This window comes from Hyalella azteca, unplaced genomic scaffold (genome assembly GCF_000764305.2).
Source record: "Hyalella azteca isolate HAZT.00-mixed unplaced genomic scaffold, Hazt_2.0.2 contig7656, whole genome shotgun sequence".
Lineage (NCBI taxonomy): Eukaryota > Metazoa > Arthropoda > Malacostraca > Amphipoda > Hyalellidae > Hyalella > Hyalella azteca.
The window spans coordinates 38,357-54,217 of record NW_025937776.1 but is presented as its reverse complement, the minus strand read 5'-3'; positions in this window follow the sequence as shown (position 1 = coordinate 54,217).

Genomic DNA, 15,861 nt, shown 5'->3' with positions numbered 1-15,861 from the left:
CTTCATCGTCACTGTTTTTTCCCACCCCCGTTCTGAGTTCAACCTCACGCTGACCAAAGAATCATTTGCCTGCGCGCGTCCAAACCTCAGATCGAAGCTCTGGACGCAGATCAAGCGCCTGCTTCTTGCAGCTGGGCAGCAGCCACATCTTTTATTGTGCGGGCAGCAGCTGAATACAGCAGTGGTAATTCTTACTTTATTTTATACTATAATATTGAACGCGATCACCAATAGCAGAAGTACGACAATGCGCTTGGAGTAACATCATTGATGATGAAGAGTCCGCCACTATTCCGAAGTATGGTCGTTATATAAATTCTACGGTCAGACCGGCCGTGATGCATCAATCTAAGCGTGGAGATTACGGCTATGAAGACAGAATGACTATGATAAGTGCCCGCGGGGACGTGCGGCTACGGCTGTGATACGGCCGCTGTAATTAAATACGGCCGCAAGGGTTGCATAAAGTATGGTCGTTTACGACAGTCGTACTACTCAACTGAACGGTAACGGATCAATGTTTCCGGTAAAAGTAAGAGATTTGGGTGATGTCAACTGATAGATTTTTACCATTGATTGTGTTTGGATTACCCCCTTTTCCTGCATTAGAGATTTTTGTTAACGTAGGATGTGAACTTAAATTTCCTTATTTAATATTAAATGTATCAGCATTTCATTGCAGCCTCTCTCTGTATAATTTTTACCTTAACCTATTTCATGCCAGAGAGAACTCATATACGCGAATACTCTGAGTAAAGCTTAAGGCGCTACGGAAGCAACGTGACTAAATTAAAGCAATTGCCGATCAATAAAAAAATTACTGCATAAATAAAAGACTGCATGGACTCACTGAGGACGGTCATGTAGGACTGCATGGACTCACTGAGGACGGTCATGTAGGATGGCACGTATCTGTAGAACTCGGTGTTGTTGTGATACCATTTGAGGGAGTAAAGTTTACTGCTGCCCATGTCGTAGACGCAGCGCAGGGTTACCGTCCCTGACACGAACGTGAACTGCGGCACCTCCAGAGACTTCAGCAAACTGCCCGCGCTGCCTGCAACGTATGCAACATTCACGGACTTCAGACAAACTCTGAAACTAAAATGGTCTTTCTTCCAAGCATTCTAGTAATAGCCATCGGCTAAAATATTCGACGTTCCAGTATATTGTCTTTGCAACGAGAAGTAGGCAAGCATCTCCGCTAATTTAGCCGACATTCATCGCTTGAAAGGTAGCTAGCTACCTAAGTTACGGGAATAACTAAATTGATAAATAAATTGGAAATTAAAAACAGTCTAAAAAGAACATAAGATGTTTTGTCGTTGTTATACAATGTACGTTTTTATCAGTAGTATTCACTTCTCATTAACTTCCACCAGCATTAAATGAATGAAACATTCAGCATAATTCAGTCACTGTGTCGATGCAAGCCTCTTTGATATTACCCAAGGACCGACATACGACGCACAAGCAATAAAAGAATTACAGTAAACGGTGCCAGGCCTTTAGGAGAAAATTAGAAGATATTTAACTGTACGAGAAAAAGTTCTTATTGGAAGGTAGGCGGCTTCCTCATTTAGCTCAGACGGTTGAAGTGCCATCGTGAGCGGCGCTGGCAAATTAGGCGAGGACTCTCACAGCTCACCTGGCGGAGTTCATTTCTTCTTTAGTCTAGCAAAAGTTTTAAAATAAACCACTTCTCACCCCGTTCAGTGAACTTTTTTTAATTGCAATGGAATTCGGAGAAGAAAATGAGACTCGAAAGGAGAATTTCGAGACGGCACTAGTTCCCTTCTTCCTGATCACTCGGAAAAACGCTCGGTAAAATCAAAAATTTTACTTCTATTTTTAGCTGAAACATGCGGACGATACATCGACCGATTGGGGGCCTCTGTGATGGACAAACGAACTGATTGAACAAAAGACTCGTGAGCCGAGTATGGCAAATTGGCTGAGCACTGAAAAAAGAAAAATCCGCTGGAAAGACAAATCCGTGAAAGTCTCATTGACGATCCAAGAAAAAGCAGTGAAGAAGCGGAGCATCCAACATCGCTGTTAAGCGGAGCATCGCGGGCTGTTGTGATCATTTAATGAATTTAGCCTCAGAGTTGAAGTACAATTTCGAAGCGAACGATTGCGACCTGAGGCTGCCTATTATTCTACCGTAAATAATTCTAACGACGTCGGTTCTTCGTTACTCGTAACGCAGCGCCGTCGGTAATGAGCAGAAATATAATATTCTCTGGAGGAATTCTGAAAAGCGAGCGGCCAAAATTTGTGCTCTAAATCCTACCCGTCGCTTTTAATAAGGCTTTAACTTGCATTTCCGTAGACTGGCGATATTCACCGCATAGTTCACTCTCCTCGTCGCTATGAGTAGATAGTTAAGTGATATTTGTCTGGTGAAATTCCACATTCCAGCTGCCGAATATTTCATATTCAGCACTGACAATTAATTCACCCGTTTCCATTAAAATCAAACCAATAGCAACAACTACTCACTATACCTCTTTGATTGTACGCTCATTTCGAAAGCAGCTACTCCGCACATTGGCCGATGCTAATCATGCAGCTTCATAGCTGAAGTGTCTATATGAAATTTTCCAGAGCTTGGAAATGCAAAACTCGCAGTAAAAAAACATGTAATTTTTCCAAGAGCTGAATTAACCTGGTTTACTGTATTCGTTCGAATTCCATTTCGTTGAGCGCAATTGAAAGAGACTTAATTAGATTTTGTAGTCCTTAAAGACGAATATTTATTAAAATCCTCACTACAAAAGTCAATTGGATTTGATTTTGAACTCTAATTCGTAAGGAGAAAGTCTCGGATCTTCTAATATCGGTGCAGGAACGAGTTCGGTGTCGTAATTCGTATCGGTGCAGGAACTAATTTCTATCCGTAATTAGTTAGCCGTGACCGAGATTATCCCAGATTTACATTCCGGCTTCTTAAATCAGAAGTGTACGCCTAAGAAGCCGACGTAGCATTCAATAGAGAATCTCAGGTATACATATGTATGAAATGTTATTATTAGAATGTTATTCGCTGGCTTATGATCTGGAACTTTCCCGCCGTCTAAGGCATTTTCATTTTATACGCTTGAATAAGGTCATATCAGCACGATCACTGGCATTCAGTGCAATATTAACATGCAATAGCAAGTAATAACAGCAAAGTTATATGCAATATCAGGAGCCTATATAGGTAAGCATTGATTAAATTTGACGCATTGCAAACCGTCTATTTTTCTGTCGCAAACAACGAATGAAATTCGTGAGCCTAAAATCACAAGCCACACAATGACACGCGAATTAAAAAAATTGGCAACACTAATGAAATCAAATTTTAAGTGCGTAATTAAGAAACATGACAAATTCAAGTAGAGGCATCATGATATACGATGAATTTAAAAAGTAACATCATGAAACTCAGTGCACTTAAAGAATGGTATCACGGGAAAGCTCCACACTTTGGCCGGCATCACAATAAGACGACGAATTTATACAGAATATTTAACGCTTTAATTAGGTTTACTTTTATAGTTAAACGGCTGGGTCGCTTAGACCGGATGGGAGACGTGTGATAAATGCTGCAAATCGTTACTAAATTATCTCGTCTCTGGCAGTTATATTGGGGAGAAGTAAATAACATAAGATTGCCGGTAGTGTTGATAGTTTGAGCGTGCAGCCTGAAAAATCCTGGCTTATCATAGCCTTGGAGCCACTGCTATTAGATTCAAGGAAACTAATTAATTTTATTAATAATGGTTTTCTATTAACCTTAAAAATAATCTAACCCAGTGATCGAATTCGAGAAGGTCAGTACAATAAACGCGGCCTTCTCTTGCTGCTTGCTGAACGATTTCTAAACATTTATTTTATTATTATTATAATGAATCAAACACCGTAAGGTAAACATCAAATAGGAAAATGAACTTCGTTAAGTACAAGCCGTGGAGAACTCAAGTCTAGCCAAATTACTGGAGGTTCGGCAGACTCAGAAAGCAGACGTAAACCCAATTAACAAGTAAACATGCTTGCTGCTGACTTGTCGGATTGGAAAGCCACAATTGTACCTAAACTCGAGGCAATTGTTAGGATTTTAATGAGAGACATTCAATTATGGAATTTTTGGGTTTAGAGACAACCTCATTGTTCCTCATTGTCCATGTCCGCACTCTAGGAACTCAATATTTGTTATTGTCTGGTGCGGTGTCTTATGCATGGAAGGTACTTGTGTTTTACTAGTCACTAGTGAAGGATTTTAAGTGTGACTAATATGTGTAAATATTACTGAGAATAGATTTAATTAGAATATGGTTTTAATAGGATTTATTTTCACATATTTTATCGTTGTGAGAAACCCGATTATTATCTTTAGCTTTCTATTGATCAGTTTATCGTTTATGTTTGCAGGAAAATTTAGAGCTTGCAACTTGGAACATTAAATTTTAACTACAGTAGAATTTTGACCTCCTCATGAAACACGGGTGAGGATTGGGTTTGAATGACGAACATGAATTCTAGTTTGCTAGTTCTAGTTAGTCTAGTCTAGTTGCTAGTAGAATTCTAGTTTGGGCTTCTGCCTAGTTTGCTTTTTCAGAAAGCCACGTTCAGAAACGTTGTAAAATTATGCAGTCTGATTAGGGTCAAATAAACTCTAGCTTCCGTAGGTCAGCACATAACAAGACAAAGTTTCGTTTTCCAGACCTAAAATTCATTAAAATATTCAACCGCCCGGCGAGCAGTTCTCTTTGTCTCTTTTGAATGATTCGAGAATACGTGAATTTACTTCAGTTCATATGTTTTGAAGAAAGTTTTTGAAATATTATCAGGACCCAAGTTAACTAAATTTTGTTGCATTCGGAGTAGGAAAGAGTTATCGAGCTTTCTGAAACGCTGAGCCTCTGTACCAGCATTTGTACTTTTCCAGCCAAGAGCTCAGCGGCTGCTCGTCCTGTCCCTGAAAGCTTCGCCAAGAGTTAAGTAATCCGCAGTATCCAGGATACTGACGAGTACGAGGTCCAGTGCTGATACTTTATTGGTCAGGCCGCAAGAATATAAATGGCTTAGGACGCCATATCAGTCGTGCGCTCTCATGCAGTGTCGCGTCTGCACGAACGCGGGCTCTTAGGATTTCCCACTTCACGCGCTTCATGCTTCGTTTGTTGTTGTTTTTAAAAATTGTGCTTGTTAGTTAAGCAATAATCTTGTGTATAATTACATCACTAATTACATCATTACATTACATTAATGATAATTAATGTAATGTATGTAATGTTGTAATTATCATTACATGATGTAATGTAATGATAATTACACCATTACATTACATCAACATGGAGGGAAATTAAAAATGCAAGTATCACCAATTTGCGATTGCTCAGTCATAAAGATCAATCGGTTAGATCAATCAGATTGCTCAACTGATTGATCTAACTGAAAAAAATTAGTCTGCTTGGTGTGCAAGCACTAACTTGATCGTTCACAAAATGACCAAAGGCAAATAAGCGAAATTACACTTCAATGGGATCCTCAAACCTACTGTTAGAATGAATTTTAGCCACGGATTGTGTCTTCGTTGAAAATTTCTTAAAATCTCCAAAATAATTTCCAAATGCATTTGCCATTCCCTAAGGATCTTCTAAATATCCCGCAGTCATTAATTATTCTGCATGACAATTTTCTATCGTGTATTGCGCTGCAATTTGTGAGCAGCCACAATCCCGAGCAAGCTTTTGAATCGCTCTGCAAATACTGTGCCTTGGACCGCTCAATTCAATGCACAGAGAAGGACCTTGAAATATAATTTAATCTCGTCGGCTGCGAAACTTCTTTTCTGAGGAATGTAGTCGACCTACGGAATGAGTCTAATAAAGAACAGTAGAAGCTGAAGGTTACTCCCGAAAGACGATCTGCAGCTGAGATGGTCGCCGTCAACTAGTGCACAGCCGTTGCACTCGTCGCCAACGATCTCGAGCTGTAGCTAATAGCGTAAAATAATCTGCTAAAGTCATCAACATAATTCCGTATTCAAATTTTTAATATTTACTTGCAAAGAATAACGGCTGATTAAAATTACAGTGAAAGTTTCCGGGAGAAACTATTTGCAACCAGTGTTATATATTTTTCCTAAATCAAGAACTCATAAGTTAAATTATTATTTTACTAGAATTTTTGAACTTTCATGCACTTTACTCCGCGGCCGAAGCCCAAAAATCTATATTGCGCCGACATTAAAAAATTAACGTAAATTCCAAAAGGTTTATTCATGCATCCCAATCAATATGCCCGGTGAATAAAGTTGTCATAATTCAGTACATGCTGCTAACTTTACTAATATAGATAATTTTTCCCTTAGCTGATAATTTTCACTTAAGCGCTACTCAACTAACCCTTCGACTTTCTCTTGCAGCAGTTCTGGATTAGGTTCATCATGTTTAAGTTTTTATTTACATATCGGCAAACATCACAATTAAGAAAAAGAATGTAAGAACAAATTAATAAAGTTTGATCAAAATACCAACTTAACGCGAAACCTTCCCATGGGAGAGCGATATGTTGATGAATGTTGAAATAAAAGCTTATGAAATGGTAACGGAAAATAAGTAGATTAAATTTTCCATTTGGCAACAACAGCTTATTGGTAGCTATTCCATAGCCTTTCATAGGAAAATACAACGAGTTTCAACTCATTCAATTCCGTTAAACTTTATGTGTTCATCCACTGTCTGGCGGGGATGCTTCTCAGTAAAACAATGACCATAGCAAATCAACACCATGTAGGAAAATACCGTGAACAACGATTTTTTCTTTAAACTTTGATGAATAACTGGAACTCATAAACACTAAATCAACCGCCTAATATTTTCGAGAGCATTAGTGCATTACTAGCTGCCCAACGCAGTTGATACACGTCATACTTGGGTCTGCCCTCCAGTCTGGAAGCCTCACAGTAAATATTACGCTAGCCTGCCGCCTCATAAGCTAGAGTATCCACATATAGCGAGGGTGAGGCCATCTTCATTTGTTGGATTGTTTGCAAATTATTCGTGCTTTCGGTGTCTTGTAACTATCTTGAATGTAATAAATAAATTCGAAACATTGTCGTCTAAATTCATCTTTAGTATTTTCTGACGAAACTAGTTTGAAATCAATCAGCCAAGCTTAGGAGTAAGGATTGTTCCTAAAATTAACATTCTGCAATAATTGGATTTAGATTCTATTTCATTACAAATGGATTACAATGCCAATAATTTTTAAAATCTATTTCATGAAGGATTTGATAGCACAACGTCATTGATTGATTTTGCTTGAACTCATATTTTGGAACATCGTAACATTATACTCAGACAGCCACCTTTTTAGGGGCAAAACTGTTTGCAAATAATAACGGTGTTAATTTTATCATTTTACGGCAAATATTGACAATTTTGTCAACTTTACACAATTTACCAGGCGCAGGAACAAGAAGCCGCCCACGCCACGTGCACTTGCATGGCCCCCGCGTTCCCGTCTCGTTACGTCGTCGCTGAAGTGATAGCGCCATCACAGGCCGCGGATGCAAAGTACATCGTGTCAGAATTAATACGATTAGCATGCCGCATATCAGAGGCATTTGATGCTACCTTAAATTAATTTGCCAAATACGAAGACATTTTTGTGACCTCGGGGAATTCTACGCAGAATCTTGTAAGCCGGAATTCTACTCAGCACTTTTTTTGTATAAAATTCAGTGGCAATGCAGACAGTCCATGGCAATGCAGAGGGATCAAGTTCACGGCATCGCCATAACGGACTTTATTTGCGTACAATAGCTCACCAAATTGGACTCCAAACATTATTGTTCGGTTCACCAGCAACGAATTTTAAAGGAATAAGTTGCGAGCGGCGTATGCGATGGCTCGAGGAATGCCCTCACAATAAGATGCGCCTCTCCTGCCCTCCTCCAGGCTTTTAGAAATTATAAATTAAATTTTGCATCTTTTTCCAAATTAAAAATTATAGATTAAATTTTTCGCGTTTCTTGTTACACTAAAAAAACTTCTTTACGTACTCGGTAATTTTTAAAAGTAATTGCCAGAAGAAGAGACATCCGATGGTCACGCCTTCGTGTCTTGTGCCAATTTATTCCGTTAAATTTGATTGAATCATGTCCATCGCCATTACATGATATAATACATATAATGATATTATACTATAATTGCATGATATAATGATATCATATAATATATGGGCCCATTTAATTAAAATTAGATATTTAAATACCATTATTAATCTTTGCTAATCGGGTGTTGTTACTAATTTTTTAATATACCGATCGGGATCAATCTTGCTTACCAACAATTGCACTTCCACCAAATCTGGCTTGAATTGCCTCTTAAATAGATCAATCATTCAAGGTAATTTAACATAATTTGATCAGTTCTTCCAATTCATAACTTTCGCATCAAAAATTCCGTATTGTCTTAATATTATGTATTATCGGCAATTATTGAAGTTTGCTAATTGCTGGCCTCGTAACTCCTGAACTACGCGACATGGTCGTACGTGCTTGTTTCAATCTTGCTTACCAACAATTGCACTTCCACCAAATCTGGCTTGAATTGCCTCTTAAATGGATCAAGCATTCAAGGTAATTTGACATAATTTGATCAGTTCTTCCAATTCATAATTTTCGCATCAAAAATTCCGTATTGCCTTAATATTATGTACATGTATTATCGGCAATTATTGCAGTTTGCTTATTGTTGGCCTCGTAACTCCTGAACTACGCGACATGGTCGTACGTGCTTGTCACGTATATGCTACTAAATCTGCCCTACTCCTACCTTCAAGAAGCCAGAGCAAACCTTACGGGCTGTCTACGTATACGCTGCTGCTGCTCAACCTGATGAAAGAGGGAAATTTTGATCCTAACTAAAAATTGTAATATGATGAATTTATTGCAGAAAAAATTGACGCAACCTTGCTGCAGTTTGTGTCAAAATTTCTATTTAAATTATTCAATAAATAAGCTGGTTCTTACATCTGAACTGCAATTGTTTTTTATTACCATTGCCAACAAGGAAACCGCGTCTCTGGAACACTCCTCGAGGCAGCTGCACTCCTCGAGGCAGATGCGTCTCTCCTGCACTCCTCAAGGCAGCTGCGTCTCTCCTGCACTCCTCGAGGCAGATGCGTCTCTCCTGCACTCCTCGAGGCAGCTGCGTCTCTCCTGCACTCCTCGAGGCAGTCAGATGCCTTCTCTGCCGTGGAGGAAGGGGCCAGTACGGCTCGGTCGTGGATGTCAAAGCAATCGGATCCCTTCAGTAAGTCATGTCAGTTCATGAAAACGAAAGCTTTTTCAAGAAGACTTGAAATATGCCGATTATTTCATCAATTCGCGTTTACTTTCAGCGTTTTTGACATACCTGCAGGGGAGTTCAGATGCCTTACGTTGCTAAAAAAAATCAACATTGGCATCGAAGCTTTGAGCTCTAAAGATTAGATTGTTCATTAGATATGTATCTACATTCATAATAATTGATTCTCACAGCATAGGGAAATTATATAGAAGTAGGTTATTGCTCAGTTAACAGTCCTTAATGCGGTGGTTATTTCAGATATAAAAGGGCAATGCTATGAACGGCATTAAAACAAAAAAAAGCCTCATTCATCCCAATATTGATGAGCCAGGTGATTGTGTATGTTGGTTCCATGAGGCGTATAGTATAGATCGAAGTTCAGCTATTCTTGTATGTCTTTCTAATCTTTTATATCTTGTATATCAAAATCACACAAAGTGAGGATTGCTTGAAACGAAGTTGATATGAGGCTTGTGAGTTCTCCGAGAAAATGTCTTGAGACAAAGACCAAGTCCGAGACTAAGACTGAGATCCTTTAAACAATAAAAACCTAACAGACCTCCGGTATAATAATAACCATTTCATTAGAGAAATGGTACGAGTGACGCTCAGAAGCGCAGCTACCGTCACAGGCGCCCACGCATGTCGCGGCTATTCGACCAAGGCTATCAATTCATGTCAACACTTTACAAAAAAGCTTCGGTCGTGCGTGAACTTTAAAAATATCCCAGTATCTGACCAATTGCGTTTGCGCTGCATCCAATAATAAAAATTGCCTATTTTAGAACTGAATATTTCGCAGAATTTCTGGAATTGAGCCATTTCAGTAGCTGAAAGAAGACGCTCTCGGTACGGTATAAAATGTGTCACGCGCGTCGCAGAAAATATCGCTTTGGTTCCGTCATTGAGAGTTTCACCAAATTCGTGATAATTCGTTGCATGCTAGACCATATCCATAGAAATGAAACTCGTAGGCACGATTAAAGAAATGTTTCCCAGCTATGAAGGGTAATTAATGGAAACCATTCATTCAAAATAATGTTTTCAAGGAATTATATATATTTGAATGAAATAAACAGGATAATTTCGGAGTTGATTTTTTAGCAATCCGATTGCGTGAGATCTTTTATTGTTTTCAGTATCATGGCTAAAAGCATCTTGGTAGATTATTTGGATTATTTAATTAGCCTAATTTCGAATGTTGGTGCCCGTAAGATTACAAATTAATTCATTTTCTAACTAAGTTTTATTAACGTAATGCATCTCTCCTACCATTATTTCATGTATTATTTTCATTTCTTCCCTTCCTTCAGAAGAATCATTTCCCGGAGAAAATTTTTAGTCACAAACGAGTGCAGAAGAAAAGGTATATGAAATAAATAACTGTTTCTCTCTATTAGCTATGTCTTGCACCAGCGTTCAAATAAAGCCGCCGTGATGAGCTTAAAATATTGAAATTGAAACAGGCATTGAGAAACGATAGCCTTTAGATCATATCGTGCTTGGGAAACGGTTTTTTAAACATTGCATTAAATTTAAATTTTGCATTTATTTTCAATTGTTTATTGTTCATTAAAATTCAAATTTTGAATGTATTGTATTGGGATCTTCCACTTGCAACGCGACGAATTGTACTTACAATTCCAGCGCGCAGAAGACAACAGCGCTGGACCGAGGAAAGCCGAGACTGCCATGTCCCTGCAACATACGAGGCTGGCGCACAATAGCCGCAGCTGATGGCAGGACCACCATTATGAAAATGACAGCATTTATCTCGCCTAGAGATACTAAAATACTCAAGACATTAAGAGACACAAATTTAATAATTTTTTCCTGTGATATCATGATTCGTGATATCAAGGGATCTTGATATCCGTAGGACCTTTAGTAATATAATGGGACCTTGGAAATCATCCTAAAATTTTTGGTTCGCGAATATTCTAATTTTAAACTCAATGGTAAGAGAAAAAATTGATATTAGACCATTTTGCCATATACCATTTCATTTCGAACAGATATTTTGAATTAGGAACGCTAGACTCTAGTTCTCGAGAAGAATAACGAGATTGTTCATCTCGGGATCACATTCATTAACCTACGTAAGTCGAAAAAATCCAAGACTATTTATGACGAAATTCACCAATACTCACCTCACATCTTCAAGAGAGGAGGTCGTCATCCGGTGGTGGTTGGTGCTGAACTGTCTTGGAATGGCTGCCAGGGCTGAAAATCTCGAGGCTGCGGATTAACCTCGCGAAATTAAGTGGGTGCAAGTAAACACGTAAAGGAGATAATGCCGTCGAAAAATGAATTTAAATTTAGACATTGGGAATATTGTGATCACACCTTGCTTAAAATAAAATGATATGAATGATAACAGTTTTCAACAACCAGATTGTTCATCTCGGGATCACATTGATAAACCTCCGTTAATCGAAAAAAAATTCAAGACTATTTATGACGAAATTCACCAATACTCACCTCACATCGACACACTCACTCAGATTTTTTTGCAATTTTTCGCTCCAATGTGAAGAACTCACTCTAAAATCTTTTCACACGATTTCATACTGGAGAACTTCAACTCAAATGACAGCTTTAACCACAACACAAAAAACAATCAACTATTTCTGCATCTATAAAAATGATATACATCGTAATGTGGCAAAATCTTATCGCCAAGGAAAACTGGATTCTATTATTTCCAAATTTTTGCTTACTAATCGCTTACTACAAGACATTAAAAGATGCAACTAGACGGCGTGGACGCTGTAAAATTTCCGCAGACTTTCGACGGTTTATGCAATATTTNCCGTTGTTCTCAGTTACACAATTCTGCTGCTGTCTCTTATACACATCTAGATGTGTATAAGAGACAGCCATAGATATGCTCACTTTTCGCGAATAGTTGCGTTGTAAAGGAATTTTTTTTCATGAAATACAGTCGTGCGTGCTTCAGGAAAAAAATATACGGATCCAAAAATTTCCTATGCATCTTTTTTAATAACTGCTTAACATTATAGAAGCCACGGCAACTGCAATCGAGTCCTCACTTGAATTCTTATAGTCTTCAAATTGATCATAATCTTACCGCATCTTATTTTCAATCTTCATACCGCTGGGACGGTTTAGAATAAACACAATAGAAATATATTCCTATTCTATTTAGAAATAATATGCGGCTTCTATTCCGAAGAATAACAGAATATTTCATTCGGAATATTAGCCGCAAAAACATCCTAGAGCTGCGCCGCGCGCCCATTGACGAGCTCATAAAACTCTCAGCCTTCAATTACTCTTTTTTCACTTATTTTTGCAGTCGCTGAATGTTGTTAGAGAGGAGCTCTCATTCTTGTTCTAGAGGAGCTAGTTTCTAAAGAAATTTCCCATGTAACTATCTTCTTGAATCCTCGATGCCCAATTGTACTATTACTGTACAGATGTATTTTCAAGGTAAGGGTAATATCACGAGCCAACTTGTCATCATAAATTCCTCAAAAATGAAAAAGTTCCGAAAACTCTGAAGATATAGATACATATTTGTACATAATTTTAAATACATGTTCTGAAGTTTGTTTAATATTTACTCATAAATATCGAATAGTTCCTGGTAAAGTAATGATTGTCATTGATTTCATCTGATGTAAACGCGACAAAATGACAAATGTCTTTGTTATTTTGTATTGTTTTCGCAACTCGCCTGCAACTTGCAGTGCCGAGCATTCTAATTTAATTTGCATAGCTAGGCCAGAAGCGGATATTTTGCTTAGGAAATACAAGGGCTTTGATTAAGGCGTGCATTTATTTATTTCCAGAGAATTTAGTTTAACAACGATTTGCGTTTTTCTAAGAGTTAATTTCAAGACCCAACTGCGTTAATTCTTTTCTTTCAAAATTCAATCCTGAACTATTCACCCCGGGATTTGAATGAAGAGAGTATGTGAAATAACTCGAAATGAATTATTAAAGAATTTACAAGCATTTATTTTTGCACTGATACAATCCCTTCTCACTTTCTGCTTGAGGCTTGAATGTTACCAGGCAGCGTTTCAATAGCAAACTTAAAATTGAACGTCGGACGGCGTGCTGGGTACTTTCCCTTTCACACGAATATCCTATTTTTTTGTATTGTGAACTGCATCAGAAATAAGTGATGAAGTTAAATTATTATTAATAAAAATTCAATAAATAATTTTTTGGTCTATCATCTATATAGTTCTGGCCAGTTCATCGGGCATTGTGGGTGGCTTGGATGCGTTGGCGTTCGTCCAGTACGTGAGAAGCTCAAAATTAGGACCTAAAAATACTTGGAGGCCATAGAAGCTAAATAGGTTCTATTATAGTCTCCTGTGCGATTCTCCTGGACCTGCGGATGTGAAATACTTCCAGGCACCTCGCCAAGGAAGAGGAATCCAACTTAATTAATGTGCAGCTCATACTTCACTTTTCTCGCGCACCTTCGGCCCCGTCACTACGCTGCCAGACGCTGCCGCTGAAATTTACACTGCTCTCGCACAGTGTGCCGAGTTTAGAGTTGGAGCGTCCGTGAACGGGCCTCTTAAAGGAGCGTTTCAAGCAAACAAAAAATTGAACGTCGGACTGCGTGCTGGGTACTCTCCCTACCACACGAAATATCCTATTCTTGCGTATAGTGAACTGCATCAGAAATAAGTAATGAAGTTAAATTATTATTAATAAAAATGCAATAAATAATTATTTGGTTTATCATCTAGTTCTGGCCAGTTCATCGGGCATTGTGGGTGGCTTGGATGCGCTGGCGTTCGTCCAGCGAGAAGCCCAAAATTAGGACCTAAAAATAGTTGGAGGCCACAGAAACTAAATAGGTTCTATTATAGTCTCCTGTGCGATTCTCCTGGACCTGCGGATGTGAAATACTTCCAGGCACCTCGCCAAGGAAGAGGAATCCAACTTATATTCGTCGTCTCGATTCATGGAAATGTAAAAAGTCAAACGTGAGGCTTTGGAAATTATGTCATTATTCTATTCAGGATTCGAAATCCGTGAAACTTAAGAATCAACAAAAGATCTAGCATGAAGCAATAGATTTTGGTTGCCATTGACGATTATTACCAGTTGTCAAGAATAAAACTCATGAGGTTTGCACTCTATTGCCTATTTCGATAGAAAAAGTTGTGGGGTCACACTATATAGTAACTTCCTCCAAAAACTTTGAACAAAGTGGATAATATTTATTGACATTTACATTATGTAAAAAATCGAGATGATGTACTAAAATCTGTTCTCTTAAATTGCATTCTTTCAGTGCTTCCACCGCTAACTAAATGACTTTTTTTTACTTAGGTCGGGATTGTAAGATATAGGTGTAATAGTGAAATTACTGTAATCTTTGTAGCGCATTTTCTCATACATGGAAAAAAAATTGCTATTGTGCTCGTCATGACCGTCTGTCTGTCCGTCTGTCCGTCCGTCTGTCTGTGACTTCACGTTTTCGTCGACGAGAAAATGCGCTCTTTGTGACTCAATGCAGTGATTACTGAGTTATATTTTTTTATGTATACGTGTGTGAAAACACGTTCAAGCAGTGAAAAATTTATACGGGAATCTTCGCAGCATAAATTGGAAGTAATTGTACGAGTGTTCACTCAGATATAAAAGTTCTTAAATCACTACAATTCATGAAATCAGTTATTCTATGTATAAATCAACATGGCCGTTCTTTGGTTCTTTCTCATTTTTGCTACTTACGCACGATTCCCATGGTTTGTCTTGATCTTCTATTAGGATGACAGAATAAGCATTCAATGCAATTATATAAACGCTTGGATCGATCTAATTGATATAATAGTAAATACGCGTAATAATTTCCTAAGAAATAAGATAACAGGGCTTATTACTAGCAATATTACCTCCTGCAGGTTGCTAAAGCTATCCAAAATTAATTAGGCTATATATCTTTTCAAATTTGAAATAATAATCTTCTAATTAAATACTCAAAAGTAATTCTTGATAGAAATACTACTAAAATGTGATTATATAAAAATGTAACGTCGTGGAATAACGTGCTTGTCGGTCAATGTGTACCACCTGGGATAGAACCAAGGCTGAATGCGTAGATAAAATATCATGATCAGTAAAAAATAATCGAATTATACCGAAGCAAAATGTATAGCAAAAAGAAGCATGTGGACTAAAAACTTGAATAATATTAGTGATCTCAGCAGCAATTTTATTGCTTTGCATTAGCTGTGGAGAGAACAAATTGTGTCGATCAATGTATTCACCATCACTTTATGAATGCATGTTCGAAATTGAAGAAAATTCAGCTTATTGTTTGATAATTGAATCCAACTGCATGAAGCTAAGAAAAATAGCTTATACTTTGTCACTGGATTACAAGCAATCTATGCTAAATTATAATTAGAATGGCAATTTTGATACATTGTGAACGATAAAATAAAATATTGTGTTATGCAAAGCCATGAACGATAAAGTCTGCTTAAATCATACGAGATTATTCACTTGCAATGAA